This window comes from Malus sylvestris, chromosome 10 (assembly GCF_916048215.2).
Source record: "Malus sylvestris chromosome 10, drMalSylv7.2, whole genome shotgun sequence".
NCBI classification, from domain to species: Eukaryota; Viridiplantae; Streptophyta; class Magnoliopsida; order Rosales; family Rosaceae; genus Malus; species Malus sylvestris.
In genome coordinates this window covers 20,292,723-20,310,935 of record NC_062269.1, presented here as the reverse complement: position 1 = coordinate 20,310,935, position 18,213 = coordinate 20,292,723, and the positions used below count along the sequence as shown (strand labels likewise).

The 18,213-nt window shown below is 37.4% G+C and overlaps 1 long non-coding RNA gene across 1 annotated transcript; it reads right to left on the bottom strand.

Moving 5' to 3' along the window:
• Window positions 1-1,278: 1,278 nt before the first annotated feature.
• Window positions 1,279-3,308, bottom strand: LOC126587452 (uncharacterized). Its single transcript, XR_007611075.1, has 3 exons — window positions 3,066-3,308; window positions 2,531-2,597; window positions 1,279-1,641 (listed from the first exon to the last, which is right to left on the bottom strand). It is a non-coding gene; the product is annotated as an uncharacterized LOC126587452 (long non-coding RNA).
• Between the last annotated feature and the right edge of the window lie 14,905 nt (window positions 3,309-18,213).

The following is an 18,213-nucleotide window of genomic DNA, read 5'->3' as shown; positions in this document are numbered from 1 at the left end:
TATGGCTAAACTTTTTATCATATATTTTTATTTTTAGTTTGTACCTATTTTTAATTTGTACCCATATATTAGTTTCTTTTTATGCCCATATTTTTTAAAGTTTTATTTGTGTTTGTACCATGTGTATACTATCACGTGATATTGTATATTTAATCAATGATAGAAAAATTACATATGGTATATTTATGTTTTATGCCTAAACTTTGTATCATATATTTATATTTTTAGTTTGTACCCACTTTTAATTTGCAACATTTTTTTTAAATTTGTAGTATTTTCTTTTTAGTTTTATTTTGTACCCATGTATTAATTTCTCTTAGCGCCTATATTTTTTAAAAATTCATTTGTACTCATAATTTTTTAATCTTTTATATGTACCCTAATTTATTTATAATGTACTCATTCTTCTTTATTAATGTACTACTTTGTTATATGTGAAATGTACCAATTTATTTCTTTTTTTTTTTGTAAAATGTACCAATTTTTTTAACACTATAGATACATTCTTTTGCCATTTATTATTTCTTATTTTTACATAGTTTTTATCCATTTTATTCAATCAAAATGTTTGAATTTTTTTATTGTAACATTTTCTAATAGTATTATAATGAGGGATTTTAAATTTATAGGATTATAAATCCCATAAAATATCAAACAATTAATGTCAAACTATAAAAATATAAATATTAATTGTAATATAATGAGGTGTACAAAGTTAAGGGACTTTGATCAAACTTTGAATATCATTAAGGTTTTAATCAAAGAATGTTAAGGATTAGGGACCGCATTTAAAGTATCCCATTTTTAAATTAAATCTACAAATTAAATGATTTGGATATAGATGTTTAGATTATTAATTAAGTGTCGATTAACGTACTTATTTTTTATTCGTGACATATCGTTTGATTTTTAAATTTGGTTTCTTTAGCATTATCCTAAGGAATCGAATCTCCTTCGGATCCATTAAAATTGAGCCATCTAATCAATTAATCTAGGCCGTTGAAATTTGATCAAACGGCTACAATTATTATAACTTTTAGAGGGCCTCCTGTTTGTAGCCGTTAGATCAAATTTCAACGGCTTGGATTAATTGATTAGGTGACTCAATTTTAGTGGATTCGGAGAGGATCTGGTTCCTTATCCTAAGTGTTGCGTACTTATGCTTTGTTTAGCGAACAATGTGAGGAGAGAAAAAGTGTACTTGTATTGGTTAGTACGGATATAATTTTAATATGAAACTCCTCAAAGAGCAAGGTATTTATTATTTGTAAAAGAATGCAAAAGAGAAATTTACTCACAATTATAATGTTATTGTGACAATATTTTTAATGACACACCCCGACCGAGATCAAGGCATGCTAGCCGTCACGTGGGAGTGACGTAGCCATGTACACAGTGCGGAAGCAATAATTAAAAGAAATGTACGAATAAGCAAAAACCAAATTACTAGAGTGCACTACTAAACAGGAAGTGATAGGAGTTAGATACAAACGTAAACACTCCTAATCAGAGCATAATAAGTCTAGGTGCAGTCTAGTAGGACAAGTACTAGTTATACAGTACCAGGAATGTCCTACTATTATTTAGATAGGTCAGAACTGCTGACGTCCTCAAGCCACCAATAGCAAGCTTACTTAAAACCTGGAGGGGCGCAAAACAGAAAACGTGAGTGGGCAAAAACAAATGCTTTACAAAACCATTTCATTTATCAATATACTAACCCCTCGCTGTAAAACATGTATAATTTTTCCCAGAATCAAGATATAAGCATATACATAATATATATATATATATATATATATATATATATATATATGAAAGCATATCAATTCAATTCATGCTTCACATAATCATATTCAAATGTATGCCATACCAAAATATAACAAAGTAAGCAATTCAGGTAAGAATAAATTCATAGAAATATGATATGTTAGCTGGAACCCCTGTGGTAGTCTGTACGGCTGACTTAATAGCTCAAAAGTCAATCTAGCCGGAGTCACTACAATGACCTATACGGCAATATACTGCACATAAGTCGGAACCACTAAAAAGGGGTATGTACGACAAGATTGGGTGTAATATAATTATGCTCAATTTTACTCTCTCATAATAGCCGGGGTGATAAATCGCTAGTCACCTACAAGTCGGAACCATAAATAAGGTATGTACGACAAGACTGTGCACTTAAGTTGGATCCAATATGAGCATATAATGCGGGAGGTGACGTAAATAAACAGGCATGTACTTCATATCTCTGGCTAAATCACAATCACCCTAGGTGCAGTTTTATGAGCTCAACATTATTCAATCACATACCACATCATCGATGATTCACATAACCAAACATAGCTTACCTGAACTTACCTGTGCCTCACAGCACCACATTTATATATATATGCAACCATGAAATGCATATTCAGAATATGAAAACATTTGGCATATTATTTCAAAGCATACTTTCCTTAAAAAATGCATTTCTGGGAAATATATCAAGTATATAAATATATACTGAAAACAAAAGCCCACTCACTGGTATGTCGAAGGGTCGTAGCCCCCGAGTCACCCGTGGATACGCTCGTCCTCGGGATAAGCCTCACCTATATGCGAATTAACTATAAAAATATTATTTTAAAGCACATAGGCAAAAACTAGCTAATAACTTCTCATACAATGCTCAATTTGGGTATATGAATATACCGCAATGACCTACACAACCTCAGGATCATCCCCAAATTTTCAAAATAATTTTCTGACCCCGCACGCGCCGGCCAAGGCAGGACAATACGCGCCGCCACGCGCAGGGGATCCTGATGGATTCTACAAGCAGCGTCATAAATATTCCTCAAAATATTTCGTTAAATCCTAACGGTAACCGTCAATCCTAACTGATGGTGTTAGAATATTCCGTCCAAACTGACGGAATATTCTGTTTTCGTCTCCGGCGAGTCGTCGGTCGTTGGAAAGCTGGGAAAAATTTCTAATCGTCTATTCTCACTCATTTTTCAACCATTTTCTTCGAAATTTGAACCAAATGAAAGCTTAGAGTGAGAAGAATGGCGTTATACCTATTTGAAGCTTCAAATCTCACGAAATCACGTCGGGGAAGCTTCGAAATTTCGACCAAACCTGCAACTCTTCGTTTCTCGCGATCCCGACGTCCAAATTCTTCAAATGAACTACCCCGAGACTCGTGATGACCTCTTTAAGCTTCCTATAAGGTTACGGGTCCACGAGTTTTTTGAAGGATTCCTTACCTGAAATGGGTACCAATTAACTCGTAGCACCACGAGGAACACAATGGTGCACTCAAAACCTTCGATCTGAGAAGTTTGAGGTGATTTTGGTGCTTGTCCGTACATATAGCAAAGAGAGAGAGAGAGAGAAACCGAGAGAGAGAGAGTACGGGAGTGAGAGAGAGAAGGTGATGTGGAGGTGTGTGTGGTCCTATCTGCACACCCACCAATCAAACCAATTATTTTCCTTACTTGCAATTGGGTCCAACATTCGAAGGACTCATCAAATTGGTCCTTAAACCAAAACTTAGTCACACAACGCCACCAACGCTCAAGGGCAATTCCGTCTTTTCACATCATCGTGAATAAAATAATGTACATCTCTGGGACGGGCTGTGACATTTAATCGATGAATAGTATTGTCATGCACTCTAATATTTTCACTTGACAATGTGTGATTCATTTGTGATTGATAATTTGTAAGGACGTTCATTTGATATGAATATAGAAATTCAATGAAATTTAAAGAAATTCAAAACTCCATCAAATGGCCTTTTTTTGTTCTTATTTTCGTCTTGATTAGGAGAAATTTGTAATGATTTTGTGAGGAAAATATTTGGAAACTCCAGAGCAAGATAAGAGGGAATACGTAATACATAAAAAAAAAAATACAACAAAATAAGAAGAAAGGTGAATGTATAATTGCTACATGTATGACAAAGTGCAGTTTTAGTTTCTTACGTTGTAAGAAGTCAAGTATTTTTTGTTTCTTTTCATCAACCAGGAATGTATGTACCCCACTCATTTACATGTCGTTTATGAGTTAAATAGGATTTTTTTTTTCTTTGAATTAGACGGATATTTGAACAAATAATCTCTACTTCAAGTATCTCATACCGCTTGATCTAAAGACTTATGATCTTAGTTCAGAAATCTCCCAGTTACGCTTTAACCTTTCTAATTTTTTTTTTATTTTTTGCCTTTTTAAGTTTAAATTACTCAAATCTAGATAAAAGAAAATTCAAACTTGAGTATAAGGCCATCTCCAACCGATGGCTGGCCAGAGGGTTTGTTTTAGCCCTCTAGTTCTCCAAGATATTAATATTTTAATGAACAGTATATGACCATATTTGCCTCTGTCTCCAACTGAGGGCCAAAGGGCCAGAGAGCTCGTTTTAGCCCTGTCACAAAAAACCGTCTCCAACCGAGGGCCAAAAGGCCAAACATAATTTATTATTTAAATTTAAAAACTACAACAACTTAAATTCAAATCCAATAACAACTTAAATTTAAAAACTACAATTTATATTTAAAAACGACAAATTAAATTTAAAAACTACAAATTAAATTTAAAGGAATGGTGAATGAATGGTTTAGGTATTTATAGGGAAAAAAAATTAGAATTTTTAAGAATTAAAAAAAAAGGCCCAAAAATCTAAAAATAAAAATAAAATAAAATTGAATCCAATGGTAACTAGCGCCAGCTAGCCGCTAGATTCAAATTCTAGTTTAATCATTCTTGTCGGTTAGGAATACATTTATATTAAATAATATAAATCTTTCCACGTCAGTTATAACCGACATGTTTGGTGTTTTTTCTGGCCAGCCCTTTGGCCCTTTCAGATTCCATGAGGCCCTCTCAGATTCCACGAGCCCTCTGGCCTAACCCTCGGTTGGAGACAATTTTTGGGCTATTTTCGGCCTTCTGACCCTCTGAACCCTCCAGTTGGAGATGGCCTAAGAGGGCAGAAACACACATTGTTCCAAAGTTCAAAGAGAGGAGGACGGGTGATGCTACTAACAATAACTAACTTAATTCATGTTTGCCACAGTTAAACAGTCTAATTAAAATCTTACTACAGTATATTCACCAAAATAAAATTTACCACAACAAGAGGGGCAGCCTAGGGATGTCAATAATTCGGTTTGGAATAGAAATGTTATATCCATTCTCATAACTACGAAAATTAATCATATCTACAACCGCAAATTATCCATCGAGGATTATCCATAACTATACGTACCAAGTAACGAATTCCTTATCGGTTAATTGTTATATCCATTTTCATTAATGCAATAAAATTATTCATTCAACTGACGCATTATAATTTAATAGATATTAATTCTATCATTAAATATCCACATTAAACCATCAAAAACTTAACAATACTTTTTAGAGGTGTTTATGATAGCAAATTAAGGCAAATTGGTCCCATAAAAAAATGGATGGCATAAGTAAATATAATAGCCACTATAGGAGAAAGACGAAACAAATCATCAAATAATTTCAATACTTGTAAATATTCATATATTTAATCCTATATGTTATATTATGTATGAAATATATATTATTGGGGCAGATTCAGGGACATTTATGGATAAAGGATCTATATAATATCCGAAACTGTAACTAAATAATATTCACGTTTTTTCCCATCTCTGAAAAGTACTCGAATTTTCATCCCTAAATTCAGCCCATTCGATGGTTATCTATGATTATTCGGTTTATTGTCATCCCTAGGGCAGCCACATTATAAAGATAAACCACTTAAATGAGGTGGATTTGTGTGACATCCCACATTGCCTAGGGAAGTAGATCATGTAAGCCTTATATGTATATTCTCATCTCTACCTAGCATGAGGCCTTTTGAGAGCTCACTGGCTTCGAGTTTCGTAGGAACTCCGAAGTTAAGCGTGAAAGGGGCCAGCGCATTCCTATGATGGGTGACCCACTAGGAAGTTATGCTCACGTGAGTTCCCAAAAACAAAATCGTGAGGGCGTGATCAGGACCAAAAACTGACAATATTGTGCTACACACGGAGTCGAGCCTGGGATGTGGTGGGGCTCGGGCCGGGATGTGACAATTTGGTATTAGAGCCAATCCCTGGCTGGAAGTGTGTCGACTAGGATGTCGGGCCCCTAAGGGGGGTGGATTGTGACATCCCACATCGCCCAGGGGAATGATCATGTAAACCTTATATGTATATTTCTATATTTACCTAGCACGATACTTTTTGGGAGCTCACTGGCTTCGGATTCTGTAGGAATTCCGAAGTTAAGCGAGAAAGAGGCCAGAGCATTCAAAGGATGGGTGACTTACTGGGAAGTTCTGCTCGCGTATTTTCACAGAAACAAAACTGTGAAGGCATGGTCGGGGCTCAAAGCGGACAATATGGTGCTACGGCAGAGTCGAGCCCGCGATATGGTGGAGGCCTGGGCTGGGATGTGACAATTTGGGTAATTGCAAAATAACCATGGATAACTAAGGACTAGGTTGAAATTTCCCGTTTTATTTAAACACTGCAAAATTCAGACCAATAAATAAAAACTAGTATATGCTCACACACCCACATGCAAAGTGTGTATGAAATTTTTTATTTTTGTTTTTAAAATTGAAGGAGAGAAGAAAAGAGTGAGAGGGAATGTGAGAGTAGAGAGAGAGGGAGCGATTTATTTTTTTAATTTTAAAAATGAGAGATGTTAAAATCACATGTCCGTGATACTTAAACAAATAACAGTAAAAATTTGTTCTGTGAAATTACGTTACTACACTTAACTTTTTTGTTGTGATAGAAGACTAAGTAGTCTTTTACCCCTCTTTTGGTTGATAAAGAAAGTTCTATTAATATTTACTAGCATATGGGTGTGTGAGAAAATTTTTTATTTTTGTTTTTGAAATAGAAGGAGAGGAAGAGAGTGATAGAGAATGTGGGAGTGGGAAGTTGTGTGTGTGTGTTTTTTATTTTTTTATTTTTTTTAATTTTTTTTAATTAGAGATATGTTAGGATTACATGTAGGTGAGGTTTAAAAAAAAATTGGTTGTGTGAAATTACATTTCTACCCTATATTTCTTATTTATGTTCTGTTTTAATTGGAGGGTTAAACCGGTAATTTCATAGGGCATTGGTTGATAATGAATATTTTATTAATTAGTAGAGATTAGTAGAGATAATATGTAGTTTAGATAAAATAAAATAGTGTAAATTACATAAAACTACCTTACTTATGGGTCAAATCACAATCTCATATCTCAACTTATGAATTTGTTGCAATGTCATACCTCTGTTAAATATTCTGTCAATTTGACTGTTAAATGATGATGTGGCAGGAACGGGACTCACTCATGCATCACGCGATCATTTAACAATCAAATTATTAATTTTATTAATAAATAAATAAATAATTTATTATTTTTTTATTTCAGTTGGTGAACGAGTGGAACCCACTCCTGTTACGTCATCATTTAGCAGTCAAATTGACTAAAAATTAACGGAGATATGACATTTTAATGAATTTATAAGTTGAGGTATAACATTGTAATGTTTAAAACATGAAGAATGAGATTGTGGTTGGAGTTATAGTTGAGATAAAAGATGGGAAATCAGTAACGCTCGGAGGCTTGAAGTTCTCACTTCTCATGTGCTTCTGGGCTTTCATCACTCATCTGGTACGATTTTTCCTTCAATTTTATCTTAATTTACTATCTTTGTAATTATCACGCTTAACTTCCAATATTATCTGATGAATAAAAATTTCTATGCATTTTCCAATATATGTATGTATATACTGTATGTATCTCCAGCTTCAGTTGTCCTAGCTGGGAAATCCAATTAATTAGGTTAGCTTTTGTCAATTGGATTCTTAAATTTGAAACTTTAGGGATTTTAATTTGATTGGATTGACATTCTGGGTTGGTTTTGGATTGGGCGGTGGCATGTCACAGCCTACATTTTGCTTTATGGAAATATCTGTGTATTTTTAACTTTTCTAAGAATTTAATCCTTCTATTTTAGTGAGTTTTCAAAATCTGTTCTATTAAAGCAGTAGAAAATTGTACTTTTCAGTTAGCAGTTAAAATAAATTTTATTGTTCCATAGTTTATGAACTGCAACTCCGCCTGTGTAAGTTTATCTTACATTGCCGGTCCCAAGCCCGGATAAAGGAGGAGGGGGAGGGCGTCAGGTAGTCGACAGCCGGCACTCCTCGGTTACGTTAAATCCTTATGAAAATGAATCCAGAATGAAATCGCGCTAAAGCTAGGGCGTCACCCGTAAGTGGCGCGCTGTGTGGCCCGAGCACAGTGATAAGTGAGCAAGGGTCACTGTATCTCCATCGGCACCCGGATGCAGTGTTAAATGAGCAAGGGGGTCATAGAAACTTCCTTTCGAACGACTCCACTCAAAGTTGTTTGGGAGCATATGCTCCTATCAACTTTACACAGGACACACAAAAGAAGTACTTTGATCCTATTAGACGGGGGAGGGTGAAGAAGCTAGGACAAAAGGGTAGAGTTTAAGAGAGTAGAATGCGTTTAGGAACGTGGAATATAGGAACCTTAATGGGAAAATCTATGGAAGTAGTGAAAGTTATGGTGAGGAGAAGGATAAATATTATGTGCCTACAAGAAACTAAGTGAGTTGGTCTTAAGGCATAGGATCTAGAAAACTTAAGGTTTAAACTTTGGTATTCGGGCACAAATAGAACGAGAAACGGTGTTGGCATCATCGTGGACAAGACCTTTACACAAGATGTTGTAGATGTCAAGAGGGTAGGAGATAGAATCATGGCAATCAAGATTGTAATAGGACAAGAACTCATCAATGTGATTAGTGCGTACGCACCTCAAGTAGGGTTAGATACAAGTTCGAAGGAGAAATTTTGGGAAGACCTTGGAGACTTGGTGCAAGGAATTGCTCAAACGGAGAAGTTATTTATAAGAGGAGATTTAAATGGACACGTGGGCAGGGAGACAGGCAACTATGGAGGTTTTCATGGTGGCCATGGTTTTGGGGAAAGAAACGAGGATGGGGAAGCTATCTTGGATTTTGCAATGGCATATAATCTCTTCTTAGCCAACACCTTCTTTAAGAACAGAGAAAAACATGTGATCACCTACAAGAGTGGGGCGTCAAAAACATAAATAGATTTTCTTCTAATGAGGAAAGGGGATCGTATAACTTGTAAGGATTGCAAAGTTATACCGGGAGAGAGCTTGGCTAATCAACATCGCTTGTTGGTGATGGATGTACATATCAAAAGAGTGAGAAAAAAAAAAGACTTGGAAGTGCCCAAGGTCTAGATGGTGGAATCTAAAAGGAGAAAAACAAGCCATTTCCAAAGAGAAAGTAATCACCCAGTGTGTGTGGGATAGAGAGGGGGAAGCTAGCCAAAGGTAGGATTCCATGGCTAGTTGTATCCGAAAAGTAGCAAAAGAGGTATTAGGAGAGTCCAAGGGCTTTGCTCCACACCAAAAGGAATCTTGGTGGTGGAATGAGGAAGTACAAACAATGGTGAAGGCTAAGAAGGAATGTTGTAAAGCCTTATACAAGGATAGGACCGATGAAAATGGTGAAAGGTATAGAAGAGTGAAGCAAGAGGCGAAGAAAGCTGTGAAAGAAGTTAAGTTAGCGGTTTATGACGATATGTATAAGCGACTAGATACCAAAGAAGGAGAGTTGGATATCTACAAACTAGCTAGAGCAAGGGAAAAGAAGACAAGGGATCTAAACCAAGTGAGGTGCATCAAGGATGACGATGGAAACTTTCTTGCTACAGAGAACGCAGTCAAAGACAGATGGAGAGGTTATTTTCATAATCTTTTCAATGAAGGACATGAAATGAGTACTTCTTTAGGGGAGTTGAGTAACTCAGAAGAGTTTAGAAACTACTCATTTTATCGTCGAATCAGGAAGGAAGAAGTGGTTGTAGCTTTGAAGAAGATGAAGCATAGAAAAACAGTAGGCCCATATGATATACCAATGGAAGTGTGGAAAGTCTTAGGAGAGACAGGTATAGTATGGCTCACTGACCTTTTCAATAGGATTTTGAAAACGAAAAAGATGTCAAATGAGTGGCGAAAGAGCACTTTGGAGCCTATCTACAAGAATAAGGGCGACGTACAAAATTGCATGAACTATAGGGGTATTAAGCTAATGAGTCATACAATGAAGCTCTGGGAGAGAGTCATTGAGCATAGATTGAGGCAAGAGACACGGGTTTCAGACAACCAATTCAGGTTCATGCCAGGGCGCTCAACCATGGAGGCAATCTATCTCTTACGAAGATTGATGGAAAGATATAGAGATGGGAAAAAGGATTTACACATGGTCTTTATAGATTTAGAAAAAGCGTATGATAGGGTCCCAAGAGACATTCTTTGGAGGATTTTAGAGAAGAAAGGAGTACGAGTAGCATATATCCAAGCTACAAAGGATATGTATGAAGGAGCAAAGACTGCCGTAAGAACTCATAAAGGACAAACCGGAAGCTTCCCCATTATTGTAAGATTACATCAAGGCTCATCCTTAAGTTCTTACCTTTTTGCGTTGGTAATGGATGAGTTAACAGGACATATTCAAGCAGATATTCCTTGGTGTATGCTTTTCGCAGACGATATAGTGTTGATAGATAAAACTCAGGAAGGGGTAAATGCGAAGCTTAACCTTTGGAGAGAAGTGTTGGAATCTAAAGGTCTTCACCTAAGCCGATCAAAGACATAATATATGGAGTGCAAGTTCAGTGCAAATGGAGGCCAAAATGAGTTAGGGGTGAGGATTGGAGATCAGGAAATACCAAAGAGCGACTGCTTTCGCTACCTAGGATCTATCTTGCAAAAGAACGGATAATTAGATGTAATTATCCCTTCGAACTCTCCGCAACAAACTCTCCCTTCGAACTCCTCAGCTTAGTTTGAGGGGGGATATTAAGGATACTTATGTAAATGAAATTGTTAGTTAATACTTAGAGATGTAATTCAATATTTGTTAATCAGTTTAAATGTGTAATTAGTTAGTTGGAGTGGCTGATGGTGACATGTGTAAATGAGTTGTATATATACAACTATCATGTAATTTTATTAATTGAAATGAAAAGTTATTCTTTTCTAATAGTCTGGTCATCTGGACCTTAGAATCTTTCATGGATATTAGCTTTCATGTTGTCGTCGCTGCTCTTAAGAATCATCTAAATAACTAAAGGTATGATTTGTGGAAACCACCACGGACATTCACTGGTCAACCCATCCTTTATAGGTAACAGTGTTTTTTTCTTGTTAATTTCTATCGTGCCTATGCTTCAGCAACCAATGTACCAATTTTTCAAAAAAAGCATCGATGAACATATTACAAAGTAGGTTGCTATGCATTTTTAAACTAAATCGATATAACACATAAAAACATCAGTGTGCAACTTTATTCTTTCATATTGATGTTTGAAGTGTCAACCACATTGGCAAAGTTTCCACGTGGCAAGAAAAGGACTAATCTGTTAAAGGCTCATCTCTGTTGATAATTTAGTTTTTATGGATCGATTATTTTTATTTTTTCATTTCATGCTTACAACAAGTGCTTTGTTGTTGTACTACATGCTGCAATGATTTATTGTGATTTTCAACAACCTTGCAGCTAGTTTTCAGTGATTTACTTGAACGAGCAAGGGAAAGGGGAGAAAGAAGCTAAAAAGCGTAAATGTCTTGCAGATGATTTCTCTCATCTTTTATCTTCTATCAAGGTGTAGCGTGCTGTGTTCCAATTTCTGATATTTATGATTCTCTTATTTTCCTGTTGGTTGGCACCAATAGAATATTTTTCTATATTTTTCTATATTACCTCCTTGTTTTCATCTTTCTGGTTCATTATTTGTTGCAGGAGATAACTCCATCTTCTAAGTGGGAGGACTACAAACCACTTCTTGAAATTAGTCAAGAGCACAGGTATGGCATATTAGATATAATTGTTGAGAAAAAGTTAGAGTACACAACTCTAACACAAGTGTTGGAGAGACAACACAAGTAAACAAATTACTTGTATTACACACACAAAATATTACAATACTCACAAGGACACAACTTTAGAAGCAATGACGCTCATTTACTTTCTAGAGACACTCTAGATCACTTACACTCCTACAAGACTATTCTTGCTTTTCACTCTCACTTGGTTGCCTTCTTGATTGGTTGGTTGGTTACTTACTTGATTACATTACGACACACATACATATTTATAGGCATGTTTGCCTACTTCACTAGCACTTTCTAGTGCATGTTCACTTCACCGACATATGGCTTTGCATAATAGTCTTGCCAACTTAAATGATGCTTGAATTTTCTAGCATATTATGCATGTCCACCGACTTAACATGCATATTTAAACTAGAATGGTCTAGTTCATTTGCAGCTGGACAAAGTTCTCTAGAACCTTCTGCCTTCCAAGCGTGTTGCTTGTATTTGCTAGACTTTTCTAGAATCCAAACACCAATTGGGATGGTGTTGATCTTCAACAATAATAACTTGCATCACCTTCACTATGTTCCATGCTCTAATAGTGCCTTCAGTATTTTAAGTTTATGTAGTGATGGACTATGGTTAACTTGAAGCATGATTTTGACTCCTAATCAGTATTTTAAAAGACACGCCTCAGGGTGCATCTAGGCGGCCTTGGAGCGAGGCGGAAACAATTTTACCTCTGTTTTCTGGAAGTGCGCAAAAACTCGCCTAGGCGCGTTTGAGGTGTCGACTGGGTGTTCTTAGCACCATTCGGTGATCCAAAATCTTGCTTGAAATTTGAAATTTTCTGGAAACCTTTGTGCTCTATTTCTGTGTTGTATGGCGGCTTCATGAAGAAGACTGTAACGACCCGTCTCAAAAAATTATGGTTTTTATAATTTTAATAAGTGAATTTACGAAAATACCATTCGAGGCAAAGTATTGACTTTTGTTGACTGTCGTGTCATGTCACGTAAGACTCATTTTCTTGCGTATATTGCATAGTACTCATCGCTACAAACGTGTGGGCACAAATGGAACATGATTTGGAGTTATAATGAATGAGATATTAACGTTTAAAGTCGGGGGCATTTTAGTAAATTGAATATTTTCTGGAAGGGTCCAGATTTTTGGAGCAAAATCTGGAATGCCACGTGTGTGGCCCAGATTAAAAGAAATGAGAGATGGTCGGTGGAGATGTAAAATAAAGGAGAGAAATAAGGGAGAGGAGAAGGCCAATCGGGAGAAGAGAGTGACGAATGGAGAAAAGAAGAAATGAGGGGAAATGAGAGAGTGGAGGAGCATCAGATCATCCTTGACTCGGTTCCTCCCCGCCGATCTGATCCGATTTCTACACACCTCGACGCCAATTCCGGCGTTTTCCCGGCGAATTAACCATTGCCATCACTTGCACACGACTTCACGACCTTTATTCTTCAAGTTCCACCCCAAACTCGATGGTTTTTGGTCTTGTTTTCGTGGGGATGGCGCCGACGACACCTTGGGGGGAGATCGGCGGAAATCCGCCATTCCTGAAGGTAAACCCTTCAACCACCACCACCATTAGCCTCCCCTTGAGCTCAGGAACAATGTCCAATCATTGGTTAGAGCGTCGAAGTCGATTTAAGGACGAATCAAGAAACACCCTTTATAGGGTTGTCGACTGGTTTTAGTGAAATTTGGGCTTTTTCCAGTCAAATTGACCTTAGTCATAGGTATGAAAGTTGTTCCTCTCATCGAGATCTTCATTCCTGTAAAATTTGAGAATTTTTGGAGTTGTTGGATTTTCGATGAGTCGGGGCGACTGATCGCCAAGCACAGCGGCGCGTGGAGGAAAAACCCGAGGTTCCTCGACGTGCCGAATCTAAATCCACCATCCGTTTTCCAAAATTATAACGTTTTGGTAGAGTTTTACTGAAGGGTTCCTAATTATGTTTAGGCGCGTTGGTGGGAAGTGATCACATTCTCGATAGTTCGAGCGACTTTCGGGCAATGGAAAACCTGTGAGTGGATCCCTTCATAACTTAAATATTTTTACAAAATATTAGCCTAGCATGCATTTCATAATTCATGAATTTAATACGTTTTATATTATGTTTTTTGGATTTATATAATTATGGTTTATATCGAATTCATGGTTTAATAACTTTTACGGAATATTCATGATGTTATTGAAATTACATTTACGAATGGTTATGAATTATTGAAACTCGAGGGTACGAGAGGGAAGTCGATTAATAAGGTAGGCAGCCAACGTGAGGGCCTCACCCCAATAATACAAGGGAAGACAAGCCTCAATAAGATAAGCATGAACCATTCTGTTGAGGAGTATACGAACATGTGGTCTGTTGAACAATACAATGCATATCAAAGAAATAACGGAGTTCAATATTAACACACTCACATCACTTTTCGATTGCAACAAAGTAACCCAAGTCATTCTCGTACAATCATCAATAAATGTGACAAATCAATGAGCTCCACCAAAAGAGCCAATTTTGGAAGGGCCCCAAATGACACACCCCGATCCTAGAATCAAGGCGTGTTGGCCATCACGTGAGTGTGACGTAACCAAAAGTGCAATACGGAAGCAAAAGGTATGAGAAATACGAAGGAATAAAAACTAACTACTAGCAGAATATCCAACTAGCATGCTAGAGTGAGTTTAAGTGTGCAGTACACAAGTTCATAGCATAAAAAAAACTAGGTGCAGTCAAGTAGGATTATAATTAAATTACAACACCCGCAGGTGAGTCCTACATGCAGGAAGTCTGTCAGAATGCCGAAGAAAACCTCGTGAGCCACCAACTGCTAACTAGAACCTAGAGGGGCACAAAAACAAAATTGAGTGGGTCAGTAAAACCAAAGTTTTCCAAAACATTTCATTTAAAACATTTCTAACCCCTCATTGTAAAACCTGTATACTTTCCCAGAAAATAACATAATAGTATATAAAACCTCATACGTCACAAATCACCAATATATCACAAATCCAGGAATATGACATGCCATAAATGTCAATAACAAAACATGGGTGCATCAAAATAAAAGGTGACATAATGAATCAACCGGAGACCCTACAGTTGGTCCTGTACGGTTAATTCCATAGCTCAATATCCAATCCAGCCGGAGTCACCACGGTGACCTGTACGGCACTACTCTGCACATAAGTCGAAACTACCTGAAGTAGTCTGTACGACAAGAATGGTGTAATGATACGCTTTAGTGCTTCTCTCATCAATCATCTACGCACGTAATCTAAGGTCACCTACTAGTCGGAACCACCTCTAGTGGTCTGTACGACTAGCATGTCGGAACCCTCTCATGGTCTGTACGACATGCACCTACTTGGATCCAAGGCGAGCGTGCGGTGTGGTGAATAATATAAGCACTAACACCAGGGGTGCAGGTTATGAGCTCTCAACACAATTCACATCATCAATGATTCACATGATTAACATAAAACTCACATGATACTCACTTGTGCGTCCACAACACCAATTCACATATATATATGCATCAATTATCAATTCATATAATTCATAATATGCATACATGGCAATTGAAAACATACCTTCATATAAATTCAATTTCTGGGAAAATTAATAGTATATACGTATATACTGAAAACAAAACTGCTCACTCACTGGTAAGTCGATGGGTCGTAACCCCTGTGACGTCCCTGGATGCGCTCGTCCTTAGGATAGGTGTCACCTATATGCAAAACAACTATAAAAACGTTAATTTCATGCACATAACCAACAATTCAAAATAACTTCTCGTACGATGCTCAATTTGGGTATATGAATATATCACATCGACCTACTTGACGTCACGGACGTCGAAAAATTTTTAGAAATTCTTTTTGAAGCGGCACGCGCCCCCACGCGCCTGGACAGGCACAGGTTCACGCGCCCCCCACGCGCGTCTTCTTCCTCGAGCTCGCCGGACTGAGTTTTCCAGTGTACGGAAAACTGGAGATTTTTCAATCTTCTTGTTCTCCGTCGTTTCTCAACCGTTTTCTTCGTATTTTATATCAAAATGAAGCCCCAAGCATGTAGTTTCACGTTATACTACTTTAAGGCTCTAAAAACTACTAAATCTCATCGGAGAAATTCCAAGAAAACCGGCCAAATTCGAACCCAGTGATCCCGACGTCCAAAACCTTCAAACGAAGCACTCTGAGCTTCCTTGGGACCTTACTAAGCTCACTACAAGCTTAGAATCCCCTGAAAATCGACATATTACGATTGCATGAATAGTGACATAAAATGGGGGTTTGGGTTTCACGTGATTTCCAAGGTTTCACGTCCTAAAAATAACACCATTCAATTCAGGAGGTTAAAAGGATGAAGAATCTCACCTTATTGGCGTCGATCCGTGGTGATTCGAGGGTATGGCCCTTGTCATTACAATTCGAGAGGGAGAGAGAGAGAGAAAGCCGTGAGGGAGGAGAGAGAGAGGCACAGGGGAGGGAGAGAGAAAGATTGACTATGTGTGTGGTCCATCATAACCCATCACCATCCATTTCTTTTTTCCTAACTCCCTAACCACACAAAACATACAACCCAATTTAATCTAACTTAAATATTTTTCCTAAAGTTTAGGAATGAATTTAGTCCAATAATATGCCACACACACATACCTTAATACCCGTCAAGGGTACTTCTGTCATTTCACGTCCCCGATATAGAATCCTGGAACGGGCTGTGACACCAAACATCCGAGTGCACAATCATAAAATGAATGGAACTCTTATTTAAACTTGGAGGAAAATAAGTTTGGTGCCTTTTAGCCATTTCACACACATCACACTTAAACTGAGAAACATCATTTTTCACAAACAAACTAGGAAATAACTTATGAAAATAACCAAACAAAGCATGGCCAAGACGACAATGTCACATCCACACATTGGACCCTTTATTATTCATGGTTGGAGTCCTATTCACTGACATGGCTTGAGTGAACAATCTTGAGCTATTAGAATTCAACTCGAGGTAGTACAACTTCCTTCGTCTAATACCATAACCAATCATCTTCCACGTTCGGATGTCTTTAAATACACAAAAATAAGGCCAAAACACCTCAAAACAATGTAAGGCAAGGGTTATTTGTGCAACCAATAATAAATACTAATTCAAGGAGGGAACCATACGAATAGTATCAAGTTTCGTGGTATCGGAAAGGGAAACCGTGCCTTCCCTAAGAACTGGGGCAGCATCACCATTAACCACATTAACCTTAATGTGGGTAGAGTTTTTTAGTGAGGAAACTTGTCTAGAATCACAAGTTATATGTTTAGTAGCTCCAGAATCAATTATCCATGTATTATTCATAACAGAAGTGAAGACATTAAGTGCCTTACCATCAGTACCTGCCACGGCAATCAGAGTTGATGCTTTGCTTGCTACATTCCTGAATCATCCTTGGTTTCTGCAACGGAAGCTCGAGGTTTGTTGAAGTGAGGGTCACGTATCTTATCCTAATTCTCGGGATACCTAATCAACTCAAAACACCGACTTTTGGAATGTCCTGTTATACCATAATGGGGACATTTACCCTGAGGATGATCACTATCGGGTTGGCCGGTTCTTGGCTGCCCACTTTTATTCTCAGATCTACCTCGGTCGGTGCGGTTGGAGGGGTCACGGGCCTTTGCTGCCATTGCAGCCGATTCTGAGCTTTGGCCCTCCATTTTCACATCTTCCTTGCGATTTGCTTCACGACGAACATACACATAAGCAGCCTGAAGTCCAAGCGGTGGATATTTGAGCAGTATTTCTCTACGAACCTGATCAAACCCATCATCAAGCCCACCAAAAACCAAATACAACTTTTTTCGCTTAGTTGTCTTCTGGAAGATTAGAACATCTTTTTCACATGCCATGGCCACTTTGTTAAAGTGGTCTAATTCCTGAAAAATCTCTATCAATTCTCCAGAGTAACTAGCCAAAGACCGCCCATTCTGCTTGAGACATGAAGCTTTCTGATTTAATGAATAAATCCTAGCTTCATCATTCTCATCAAAATAATTAGTCTTAAGAGCATCCCAGATATCTTTAGAAGTTGACAATCGAATGTAACGTTTCATGATCTTTGGCTTCATTGCCGACAAGAGCCAACTCTTAATTCTCTGATCTTTAAAGAACAAATCATCATATTTGGGATCATCCTTTGCATGGGCCTTAATGGACCCACGAAGATATCTCATCTTC